This window comes from Podarcis pityusensis (assembly GCF_964106645.2).
Source record: "Podarcis pityusensis genome assembly, chromosome: 1".
In the NCBI taxonomy this organism is placed as follows: domain Eukaryota; kingdom Metazoa; phylum Chordata; class Lepidosauria; order Squamata; family Lacertidae; genus Podarcis; species Podarcis pityusensis.
The window spans coordinates 77132864-77146415 of NC_138028.1; the positions used below are offsets into that span (position 1 = coordinate 77132864).

General features: G+C 43.5%; 1 protein-coding gene and 1 long non-coding RNA gene across 11 annotated transcripts in view; both read right to left on the minus strand.

Moving 5' to 3' along the window:
* TSPAN4 (tetraspanin 4) overlaps positions 1 to 13552 on the minus strand; it is a 525920-nt gene that overhangs the window by 99179 nt on the left and 413189 nt on the right. The window lies entirely within an intron of this gene.
* On the minus strand, positions 9626 to 11628 carry LOC308480351. The gene is made up of 2 exons (XR_013988066.1): positions 10968 to 11628; positions 9626 to 9906 (listed from the first exon to the last, which is right to left on the minus strand). It is a non-coding gene; the product is annotated as an uncharacterized lncRNA (long non-coding RNA).

Sequence of the window (13552 nt, forward strand, 5' to 3'; positions counted from 1 at the left end):
GCTTCTTTAGAATGCAAAAGGCAACATTGGAATCAGTTTATTTCTCTTCTTTAGCTATCTGTCAAAGTATTCCATTCACAGTCAATGTGAATTTCTGTCAACTATTTCTGTCTCTGACACCCCGTTCCCAGGTTAGAGACGGTGGAAACTTATCCTTCTTCACTCCCTCTCCTGCAGGGGTTAAACAAAGTCCCCCCCCTTTTCTCCTGCTTCCAAGGGGGTTTCAGTAATTATAAATGAAGGAAATTTAGACTTTTTTAACGGCTTTCCAGGCTTTAGCTTACAAGGTTTTTGCTTTAGTCTATATACAAAAAGCGGAAGGCGGACTTCCTGTTTTGAACCTTCCCGCTTCGGTGCCAAATTAAGAAATTTCTTGATCCAATTTTCTGTTTCTACTCACGGGTACTTGTTTTAAATCCAATTGTCCACAGGAAAAAGTCAGCGCTCTCCGGCAATGGCTGTGCGACTTCACTCCGTGAAAGTAGCAATCAGTTCCAGCATCGCGCCGCTCACCCCACTTCGCTCCGGCACCCCAAAATGGGGTTCCCGGTGAGTAGGGGGGGCGCTCCTGGTGCCCTGCCGAACCCCACGTTCCCAGGCTTCCTCTGCCTGGGATTTCTAGTGGGTCCCCACCTTCGCCGTGGCGGGAAGACCCAGTTTCCACGGAGCCCGTTCCTCCGGCCGGAGGAACTCCGCCATTCACCGATGGCGCTGACCCAGAAGTCTTTAAACCCTTCTGTCAGGGAACTGACATCGGAGCTAGAGGCGGAGGGAAGGCTCTCAAATGATGCTGGAGAAGGGCCCAGCAGGGAGAGAGGCAGCTCAGCAGATGGGGAAGCAATTCAGCGCAACACCAGGAATAAGGAGGGGCAGATGAGGGAATCGGCGAGAGGACTCCCAGACTCTTCACCGGACACCAGCGGGGAGAGTACGGGTCCTCCGCTACCCACGCCCTCCCTGCGCAGAAGACTTCCGCGCAGAGAGAGTAGGAGGAGACTGGGTGTCAAACAACTTTTATGTTGGAAAAGGTTTAAGAAACGCCCACTGACGGATTCTGCTAGCGACTGAGGCAGCCACGAAGTGAAGGGCTGTCCAGACTGAAAGGTTTAACAAGGCAACAAAGCCAGGAGAGGCGGCAACTTACGCACGAGCAACCCATACTCATTACACCTTCAAAGGTAGAAAATGCATAATTTAAAAACAAGTTTTAAACCCTTCAAAGGTAGAAAATGCATAATTTAAAAACAAACAAACCAGGAAAAAAAACTTTTTACATATATGTTTGTGGTTCACAGAGGGGTTTAAGTCCCCCCCCCATGTGTTACTTTACATGTGACCTTACACAGAGAGAATAAATGTTTTGGGCCAATAAATACATGATGAATCTCAATCTATAGTGCTACTTCATGACGTATGAAATGACCCTTAAGGCTAGGGTACACTGATGTATAGGGTTCGGCTTTTCTTTCCTGCGGTGTATGCCTGAAGCTTTCTTGTCCCCCTCCACAGTGCACCTTCTGACTTACTGTAGCTTACTATGGCTGAGATGGTGCTGAGGGAGAGATTGGTAGATAAATGGCTTTGTTTTTTCCAAAATGGGTGACCTTTGGATATGTTTCCATCCTCTGCACCTGTTCATAAGCTCACCCAGCCAAGTCCACCCTCTGTTTGACGGAACAGATGTGCACCTTCCACCACCAGACAATAGGGCACAGCACACTGCTCTACACTCAAGCTCAAATGAAGAAAGCACATCCTGTACTCACTCTTTTAGGGCATTTTCATCCATTCTTATTTCATATATTCCAGAAGAAAGATGCCAAAGCTGAGTCCTGCCATATGTACAAAGCCTCCTTCAACCTGGTGCCCTCCAAATATTTTGGACAACAAATCCCATCACGTCTTGCACTTGTAGTCTAAAACATAGGGAGGGCAACAGGTTGAGTAAGGCTAGCACAGAGGCACAATTTGGACAAGCCTTCCACTTGAATCAAGGGTACACACAGGATATCTGAGTCACTCATATCATTGTACACATGATGGGGAGGAACACACACCATAAAAAGGCAATATTTGGCTTGATGAAGATACAAACCAACCCCTATGATGCTTTGAATGAGGCAGTTTCCATACATTCCTTGTGAAGGGAAGAAGATACCAAGAATGGCATCTCTGCATACGTAAGTAGTGGTTCTAAGAGTGTCAAGACTCTATGAGGGAGATGGGGTGAAGAGTAGAACATGAGCACTCAGGACCAGGACCACAAATGATACTCCTTGTGGGAGATAGGCAGCCAGTGAAGGCATTTTCCAGCATTCAGTACTGGTGCTTATTACCTGAATGGCATGGCATGGCAGTTTAGCTTTGGTATGTCGAAAGCTCTCCATCATCTTTGCCACACAGGTCAGTTGTGGTTTTTTGTTTTTTTAATAATAATAATCCCCTGAAGCCAGATTTTGTGTGGAGCCTATAAACTCCACCCCCACAGTGAATATTTTAAAAGTCTCCAAAGCTCAAGTCTCATTCTGTAAGACTGCAAAGAACAAAACCATGACACCATGAACATATTGTGCGCAATAGATCTTCTACTGCAAACTGGAAGGCTGAAGCAACCAGCAGTTAAAATGGCTTTCTAAATAGAAAATCGCTTTACCTTAATTATCTCAGGGTTGCTGCTCTGGGGTGTTATTTTGGAACTTTATTTGCAATGCTCCTGTTTCTAAATATAATGCTCTTACGTTGTTACTGCTCTGAAGTGGCTCTGTTAGATATCTTGTATGGAGTTTCAGGACATGTTTGTTCCAAAGACCCTTACATTTTTAGTACATCATAAGAAATCAACACCTTTATTCATACCATGGCAATTTTATCCTTTTTCTTTATTCTTCTTGGTGAGGATGAGATTAGCAGCTACGGAAAGGTACAGATAGAGGTTTTTGTTTAGATGCATTGGGGAAACACACACAATGAGATCTTCCTGAAAGGTTGATAGCATGGTGTTTACACTTGACTTGCACCTTACTATTCCAGCATATATAAGCCAGAAAGCTAGAGCTTTAGCTCTGTGACCTGATTCCAAGTTCTGCAAACTTCAATTCCTGATGGAGCCAACCCTGTTGCCAAAACTGTAAAGTCAGCATAGTAGTGGGAAGCACTGCAATGACAGGATGTTTACAGACTTGGATGGTCCACAGGGTGAAAGCTTGAACAATGCCTTAACTAATCAGGAAGCACCCCTGCTGCATCAGAGCCCCAGACTTAAAAACAATTTGCTAAGGTATAACGAACGGGTTTCTGCATTTCAGCAAAGGTTCTGCAATATAATCTCTGGGACTGTCACGGGGCTTTTCAAAGCAGCTCAAAAAGAGTGCCATAGCTTTTTCAGAATACCTCAATACCTTTTGAGGATCTTCTCCTCTAACACTGTGCACAATATTAATACTGCATACAATATTAGAGAATAGTAACACTGCAGGTATTATTCCTATTTTATGGATGCAGAAAATAAGTTGAAAAAAGAGGGATCTGATAGCTGGCCAAGTTAAAAATCTGATCTAGGAACCAGATTTCTTTTAGCTTTGGAGCAATCGTGCTGACTTAAATCAATGTCCATGTAGCCCACACTTTAGGAATGCTTTATGGACTCCACAAGAATTAGTAGCATCGGTTCAAAGAAATAAGCCAAACTTGGATTTGGAATTCTTAAGAATGAAGATGATTTGCCCCCTATTTTCACACAAAACTAACTAAACAACATCTGATTAACTATTTGCTTTATTTTTTGGACTTCTAGTCCATCCTATCCCAGACACTATGAAAGAAGTAGAACGCTTTATAAACAAACAGTGCAGTCTCCTCCCACGGTATATTGACCTGGAGTTAGGGTGGCCAAAATCACCAAAAGAGAAGAACTGTTTCACCCAAAAAAGGGGAGGGGGAGAAATGTGACACTGATTTGCATAAAATCTGCATATACAAATTCTGAAATAACAACTATCAAGTAACAAGAAATACAGTGCATCACTCCATATTGGGGGAGACTTTGAGACTGTGACACATGTGCCTGTTCAGTCTGAAGTCTAGGTGGCAAACTGTTGTTCGGCAACCTTAAAGCCTCTGCTCTTTTTCCCTTCTGATGGTTATCTTTAAACTAGACTTGGACTGGGCAGCCCTTCAAATAGAAGACTGTGTTTTGAGGGCTGTTCAAAGAGAGAACTAACCACTGAAAAACAAGAGATATGTCCATTCTTGTTGGGGTATTGTATAACAATATATCATATAATGTAAACAGTTTTTAATAATAATACAGCTAGGAATGGAACCCGAGAACATGCACAAACTGCAAACTCAAATGGCCAGAGGATGAACCTCATCGCTTGGGCAATCCTTAAATCTTAGCCTGCTGGAAAGTTGGCATGATTGCTCTGCTCCGCTTAAAATTTCCACTATGGCATATGGAGTGGGCTGCTATTGTCAGGAGGGTGGCTCTGGGCTAAAAGGACCATTGGCCGAACCCAGGAAGGCTGTTCTCCTGCTACAGCGGACAGAGAAGTATAATGTGCAGATGGCAGCTTGGCTCTTACTATTTCCTCATATGATTGCCTGGCACTGCTGCTGGAGATCAAGAGTCGTATCCTGCATCAATTAAAGTCACTGGAGGATGCCTGGTAAGTTTTAGGATTCAGCCTTAGTTTATTGGCAGCCATGGAATGTTGGATAGTGCTCCTCTACTCTGATACCCCCTAGGATAGAGATTTTGCTTCATTTACAATTATGAAAATTAACTTTATGGAAGGAAGTTTATTTCCAATGTGAACAATAATAGCTGTTTACTTTCTTAGACTTTTCTTTCGGAAAAAAAATTAGAATTAATTTTTTGCATGGCATTTTATGTCAGGCCAGCAACGTAAAGCACTTTAATACTTTCCTGAGCCTACAGCAAAGCAGTTATCAGTCTGTATCAGAAACAAAACAAGAGGCGACAATTTAATTAAGTGGCAACCGAAGAATTAAGAGATAATACTTATTAATGTGTGGCAAAAAGATCTCTTATGTGAGTGTGCTTCTCCTGGAAGACACAGTAAATAACATTTAGAGGAGAGGCCTGGAAAGACAAATACAGCTCCTGCATGTAAACACTGTTTTACCATTTATATGCTTAAAGAGAAAAGAATACAGTATAAATCATATTCCTAGTAATAGTTTTAGGGGGCATCTCTTGATGTGCTATATAGATTCATAAAGGACCATCTGCTTCCTACAATACTATACTCTAAAGGGTATAGAACAAGAACCTCTGATTTCCTTTTGGCGCATAAGCTATTTTCAACTGAAATAAAAATAACACAAGGGAAACTACCATTAGCTTTACCTATTGCACCCATGGCATATCATTACCATCTGCTTAATGTTTGAATGGGAGGCCAATAGAGCTGGAAAAAAGAAACCTAGGGAGCACCAGCAGAGCAGCTTTGCTCCTTTATGTTAACGCCTGAAATACAATGAGAAAAGAGGGTGGAGAGGAAGATCTAAACCATCTCCTTCACAGGGCTTTTGTGAACTCTTCAGATGATGATAAGCAAGTGGCTACTGCTCAGCACGGGTGGTTGTTCTATGGGCAGCCAGTATCTGTTCCCAGTGTCCACCAAGAACTCATGGTGTAGATGAGCCTAGAGGAGGGAAGACTCACCTCCTTATTTCCATGACAGTACAGTGGTACCTCAGATTGCAAACACTTCGGGTTACAGACTCTGCTAACCCGGAAGTAGTACCTCGGGTTAAGAACTTTGCCCCAGGATGAGAACAGAGATTGTGCAGCGGCGGCGGCGGGAGGCCCATTAGTTAAAGTGGTACGTCAGCTTAAGAACGGTTTCAGGTTAAGCACGGACCTCTGGAACGAATTAAGTTTGTAATCAGAGGTACCACTGTACAGTGGTAAATTGGGTTGCTTCAGGTTACATATGCCTCAGGTTACAGACTCCACTAACCCAGAAATATTACCTCAGGTTAAGAACTTTGCTTCTGGTTGAGAACAGAAATTGTGCTCCGGCGGCGCAGCGGTAACAGGAGGCCCCATTAGCTAAAGTGGTACCTCAGGTTAAGAACGGTTTCAGGTTAAGAACGGACCTCTGGAACGAATTAAGTTCTTAACCCGAGGTACCACTGTATTGCAAAGTGATGGGGGGGTCAGTTCTCCCTCAAAACAAATCAAATGCAAGTAAAACACAGACCAGGGCACCTGGCTAACTGTGGGAGCACAGAAATGTGCCCTTTTAGAGGTGGGCTTCAGGAGGTACGTAGAGGCTTCCTGGGGGTTGTATACAATCCACAGGCTAGCCATCCCTGCTTTACCGCATCCAAACGCTTTCCATGTCCAAGGGAGACCAGAAAGCAGATAAAAAGTATCTTAAAAGGAAGAAGAAGAAAAAAGTAGACTTGTACACTCTGTGAAATATCTAGAGCGTTGAACTTGCTGTCTTGCTATTTTACTTACACAACTGTATTATCCCCAAAGAGGTACCTACAACAGAGTTATGGGGCATTTGAGAAGAAATGAAAACCGAGGGCAGGTCGCACCTCATAATTCAGCTCCATATGTCCCCTGGATACACGTGTAATTACATTAGGAAAACATTTTGCCCCAAAGAAAACAATTAGGGAAGCAATTTACTGTTTGCAGTAAAGAAGGATGGCTTAATTCTTCAGATACACACCACAGTAAACGTAAACTGGAACATTTCAGTGAGTCCATACTGGAAGTGATACTGTATTTTTATGTTATGTGTGCAGAAGATGCTTTACGTCTTGAACGTAGCTTGGCAATCTACAGCCAATAAAGCACACTAATTAGATGAAGAATCATAAATGCTTGACAATAATTCTAATCAGTGTTTTAATAGGATGCCACGCTATGTGCTGCATATCTGTAAGAGGAACAAATAAACCCAGAAGACCTGGCCTGTGTGCATGTGTAGCAGCTGACCCACTTCCCCTCCTGCCAATTTTCAAACAGGCCTCTGCATATGCTGTTTTGGCAGCTGCATCAAGGGAAGAACTGGGCGCAGCACCTATAGGTAATCAAAATGCCCCACCCTGGTGGGATAAAGGAAGCCTCCTGCAGGGTGCTTATGCTGTCTGATTTGGGTAGAACAGTTTTCGGTGCTTAAGTAACATTCACAACTTTTTGTTAATCAAGGAGATAAAGATAGAGCCAAATTAAAGGGGTTCTGTTCTTTTTCTCCAACAGAAATAATGAGTAATGAGGTGGAGATGGTTAAGGGGAGAGATGGAAGGATCTGTTAATCCCCCCCCCCCCAATTCCCTTAGTTTTACAATCTTAAATTCTCCATCTTTCTACAACAGATTGCCATTTTAAAAAGGGAACTCCTCATGAAAAGTTATCAGCATACTGGTGTGAATTTCTCCTAACACACACAGAGTTTTGTACACACTATTGAGTATCATAACATTTTTTTTGCAAGGAATTTACCCTAATATAAAGCATTTTGGTGTGTTAGTATCACAATATTGCCATTTTTATGCACACATTCCCCTTGCATATGCATTTTTGTACACATTGTTTGGCTGAATAATTGCATTGTGAAATTAGGAAAAGTGTGAATTTCAAAGAACAGTTACACTTCCGTTTGTATATGCTGTCCTTGCTTTAAAGGGAATATGTATCCAGAAGTGCAACAGTGTTTGTAACTACTCACACATACACACAGTAGGTTCACTTGCATATAAATGCATATTCAGAGATCTATCCAGCTATAAGTAACTTTCTTCCCTGAAAAAATTTAAATTTGAAAGAATCAGCCAGAAGTTGTCCATGCCACTAGCACTATAATATCAATGGACTGTGTGATAAATCAAAGTTGCCAAATTACTGTGCTATCCTTACTAAATTTGTCAGCAAAGTTCAGTTGATGTACGATGTATCATGGGACCCAAGTCCCTTACAAAAAGAAAGGCCCATAGGACTAAATATAGCTAACACATTTTCCCTAAATAATCTTGATTACCCTAATCTCTTAATGCCCAAATCTGTCATAGCCTGACTGGCATGAAATAGCACTTACGTTTAGTTTTATGTCAATATTGTTATGAATAGAAATTATTAAACAAGCATAAAGAGAGCAATATGCCATTAAAAAGGGAGGAAAGTGTACAGAAATTTCACCATTTAGGTCACTTATCCAAGTGATAAATCTCCAAAACTGCCTCTTTTCATCATTACTGAATGGAAATATCTGGTACCACTTCCCCTTCTCCCCCATCTAGAAGTGAGTATAAAAAGAGCCAGGAGCAATGGGCAATGGGACAGAAAAGCCCATCTGGGCATAAAGCAAGGATATCTGATATGAGTCCTTGCACCCCCTTCTGCTCCTTTAAACATCACAGCAGCTAATGAGCCTGATTACCAATGACCCCCTCCCACCCAGACCCCTGCTCTCAGTCTTTTCCTTATGGATTTGATAGATGTGGTTCTCTCAGGCGATGTCTGTGAGCCAATTTGTACAGTGGCCTTACAGCCCCATTACACAGATCGGATAAACGCACAGATCTGTCAGCCTGGCTCCGGTCCCGACACTCTCACAAAGCACTGCCAAATGACTTACAAAACTGCTGTGTCCTTTCCCTCCTGCCGCACTTCACCCCCGCATGGTGCTCAAACTGGTTTTCTGTTTCCTGCTGCCAAATCGCTTTTGAAAGCCCCCCTAGGGGCCTGGAGGAGGAGCCACACACCACTCGTTTCCCAGCACCATGGCCTGTTATTGCTTCCCAGTGAAAAATAAGAGCTCGAGCCCTGTGTAAATTGTTAATATCGCTTTCTTTTGCTCATAAAGAGGCACGGCCGATGCCCGACTGCTGTGCCTCGTGCATAATTCATGGCGCTCCTTAATGTGCAGCGCTCTCCTCTGCAGTCCATTTCCCAACATAAAATTTAGCCATAAAAAGCAGGTTCCTTGTGAAACATGAATGTGGCACCTGAATTTTAAGGTGGCTATGGGCTGCTTTAATTTCTCATAATGGAGGCTTGCAGAGTGTTGGAAAGCAGTTGGTCCAGGATGGAGAAGAAGGGTAGAGCAAAAGATGAGCCAGATCTTGGCATTCTGAGGAGTGCAGTGCTGCCTTTTCATTTATTAAGGCCTTCCCAGTCTCAAGGATTACTCCAAAGAAGATCCTGCCTTTACCAGCTAATGACCTGGACTGAAACCATTCAGGCTTCATCTACCTGCAGGGCTCAGCTGTATTCAAACACCCCTCCCTTGCACCGCCATAGACAGCCAAATCCAACCAAATGCCAGCATATATTTGGTTGGAAAAAAGAATGACCCGGCTGTCATTATCTGCATTGCTGCGATTGCCCAGAAAAGTTGCTCGAGCTCCCAGTCTCTGCAACCACGCCAAACATGTTGGTATCGTGGCTATTGTTGGCACAAACATATTGGGGTTGCAAATGTTTTTGTGATTCAATAGATCCTTTGTGCCCTTCTAATAAGTTGCCTTTCATTTAAGTCATATTGAACACAGATGGGTGGTGCTGGAATTACTTCTTTCACCATTTTGTATTACTGGAAATATTCTTGAAATGAGTCATTTCCCACTACTGATCCCCCTCTCAAATGTACAACATATATTTTATTCACAGGAATAATAACATTGACAACTAATTTTAAACATAAATTCAGGCCGCTTTTAAAATATTTTGCTAAATAAATATATAGTCTCCAAGAGCAAAAGGGGGTAGGAAATGGGGGGGGGATGAGATATACGGTAGGGGAGAACATCAGAAGTGGGATAAATTAAAGCTGGAGCAGTTTAAAAGGTTGGAAGCTCTCCAATATTCTGCAAGAAAGTCAGATGCAACAAGGGCATTTCAATGTTATGTCCCAACAGGGGCTGAAAGGAAAAGAGAAACGGTCACAAAGAAAATAAAATCTGCATTTCGTTTATTATTATGTGGGCACTTAAACTGTCAATTCGAATTGGCTTTCTGCCTTCACAAATTAAAATGGCACAACTTTTTTTTTTAATATAACAAAAGTGCTGTCTTCTGTCTCCAGAGATCTATCAAACATTTGCACTCCTTTAAAGGTACAACAGATCAGAAGGTGAGAGGGTCACTGAAGACGACAAGTTAATTTAGGTGCACCCCCCTTCCCAGTAAGGCCCTGAAAGGTCCATTTCAAGATGAATATGAACAGAAAGTGACTTGCGAAGTTTCTACAGGCAATTGTTCACTTTTGCGGGAGGGTCAGGGAGGATTCTGGGAATTATTTCTTAGGCCTCCTGGGATGCCCACTCAAGCGACAGGAAGGCCTGAGGAGAAAAGGCCTAAAAGGTGAGTAGTATAGCTGAATGGGAGGGCAAGTTTTGCAAAGCCAGTGTGGTGTAGTGGTTAGAGGGCCAGACTAGGACTGGGGAGACCAGGGTTCGAATCCCTCCACTCGGCCGTGAAGCTCACTAGGTGACCTTAGGCCAGTCACTGCCTTCTCTATCTCACAGGGTTGCTGTGGGGATTCAGTGAGGAGGGGCAGAACCATGTATGCCAACTTGAGCTCTATGGAGAAAAGATGGGATATGAATGCAATAAATAAATAAATAAATAAATAAATAATAATAGTAGTAAGTATTAGCCCCAGCTTCCTTTCCCAGCTAGCATGAATACACCCTTCTCTCTCACACACTGTCTCTTAATCTTCCTCCTTTCCACCCTTCAGGATCACTGCTTCTGTCTAGTGCCTCATATGCACCCTGACCTCTTTTCCTTATTCCTATCCCAGCCCTACCTGGGGGTCAAACCTGCAGCCGTCTGCACGCCAAGCACTGAGCTCTGCCCCTTCCCCACAACTTCTACTGCACACAGCTCTGCTTTTTAGTGTTCATGGAAGAAAATGAAAAAAACAAAAGTGACCTAATGAATTGTCAAATAATCACAAGACAATGGTTTGACCACTCACCAGAAGCATTTACAGCTCTTTCCCCATTTTGTTTCACGAGGGTTACAGCAGCCCAGCTGGCTCCTGAGTTTTAATGCAAGGATTAGATGAGCAAAGATTCCCGATGTTGCAATGCATTAAAGGGCAGAAGTTATTTTACACTAGTCCTTCATTATTGAAGTTTCTGTCATTGAATTTATAATTCAAAGACGATTCTGCTCTCATCTGCTTTAGTGAAGCTTGCAAAAGACTCTGTATCATTAATTTTAAAATTCACACAATGTATCTAATACTGTTAGCAGTGTGTGCCAATAAATGTCCTTAGACAACCTTGGGTTTCCTCCCCTCAAAACGGAATGCACAGATATCTTTCCCAGCGTACTGTAGCGCAAAATACTCCACTCATTAGGCAATTCCCCCCCAATAGCACATACATGTGGTAGAAAGTCAAATCTCTTTTTTCCCCTATAATGGTTCCTATACTGGTATACTAGTAGTTTAGGGGAGTGGGTGGCTCAGTGGTTTAGACCTCTTGGGCTTGCTGATCAGAAGGTTGGCGGTTTGAATCAGTGGGGTGAGCTCCTATTGCTCTGTCCCAGCTTCTGCCAACCTAGCAGTTTGAAAGCCACCCACCAGTGCAAGTAGATAAATAGGTACCGATGTGGTGGGAAGGTAAACGGCATTTCCGTGCACTCTGGCTTCTGTCACAGTCCTCTGTGCACCAGGAGCGATTTAGTCATGCTGGCCACATGACCTGGAAGCTGTCTGTGGACAAACGCCGGCTCCCTTGGCCTGAAAAGCGAGAACGCCGCACCTCATAGTCACCTTTGACTGAACAGTCCAGGGGTCCTTTACCTTACCTTTTACCTAGTTTAGGAGAGTTTGAACACTTCCCAAGGGTTATATAAGAAAAATTATAAGACCTACCCACCTATCCCACACTATCTAGAAACAGCTCTGGGAGACCAGAAGGGAGGTTTTTGCCCTAAAAGTTCTACCAAACATGCACATTTCACTCCTCTTCAAAACACAAAACAAAACACCAAATTTGATGGGAGGCTACAGCAGGAATGGATGTGGCTAGCGTACATTTATCTGGGTAGGCATTGCATTATTGCCCTGTATCCTGTGGTTTTAATTTGCCACACTGAGATCATTGTTGCTTGTACTTAAAAGAAAAAACCTCACACAAAACTATTAGGAAAATTGCACAGAACATTCACCCCAGTCTGTGAATTACATGGGGGAAAACAAGCTTGCCTTGTACACAATCACCTTTTCGTTCCAGGTGGAATACAGACCAAGGCAGCAGGGAGCGACAAAGGGAGAACACAAGCTAAGCTGAGCCTGCGCATGGCAGTGACAATGTCAGATTGCCATCCCCACACAGCTCTGAAAGTTTTGAATTATTAACAGGAACATTTGCACCCATCCCTTCTACAACGTGGTGCAATTTGGACAATGCAAGAACTTTCTGTTGTGGCTATGCCAATTTGAAGTATTTGCCAGGTTTAGGCAAACTGCAGCCTGTTAACCACACTTGACTCCCAGTCAGTTTTTAAAAAAATAAAAATTAAGTGGAATTAAATAAACTTTTGTTTATTTAAACCTTTTTTTATTTAATCAGTGATGGGAAGGAAGACATGTCAAGAATAGGGAGAAGAAAGCCATGTGTTGCTGGTATCTGACCTAGGAAATTGGGCAACATTGTGCAGATTGATAGAAACATACACAAGTTGAAAGGCACCTTGGAGGTCATGTAGACCAACCCACTTCTCAATGCAGGTTGGGCAGTGCAAGACGCAATTAAAGTGCCCCTGACAGATGGCTGACTGTACCTTCATTGAAGGATAGTCCATACTCCCAAAGCAGCAGGTACAGAAGACAGCACAATTCAATGGCTGGCTCAATCAGACTTCAACTCTACAATGATCAATGGTAAATCTACAGTGTAGAATAACCCAAAACATGATTTGTTCACCAGATCCAAAAATCCCCCCAAATTTCATATAAGTAGAATGTGCTCAACTTTGAGGAATTGCTGTGCACCAGTGGTGTAGCTTTGGGGGGGGGGGGGCAACAGGGTGCTTGCCCCAGGGGCAAAAATGTTAAGGGCACAAGTTGGGCAAGGGATGTTTCCCTGCCTCCGAACCTCAGCTACTGCTGGAGCTGCTTTCGGTTAAATGCACTGAAGTTTCCAAACTGAAATTCAGAAGGCTGTTCTTTGAGGAGCTCCTGCACATTCCAGCTGCAGAAGGCAGCCCAAGAGTGTTCCTGCTTCACGTTTGATTGCATGGTCTTGCTGGGAAACATTCCTACTCCCGAGCTGGAGGCTGGGCATTGTAGTTTTGGCACCTCACCTCCCAGCTGAAAAGGTGGGCAAGCTGGAAGGGCTCTTTCGCAAAACCTGCTTGCCGAGGGAGGTGGTGGCGCGACAGCTGTTCCCCCAGAAAAGTCTCTTTCCTGCAGGTGGGCTATGGCGCAGAAACGAACTGGGAGGCAGAGCTGGGCTGGGCCCCACCTGCGTGTTGGTTGCAACTCATGGCTCACATCTGCCTTCCTGCCGAGCGCAGGACGAGGAGGCTTCCTGAAGGCACAGCCCTGGC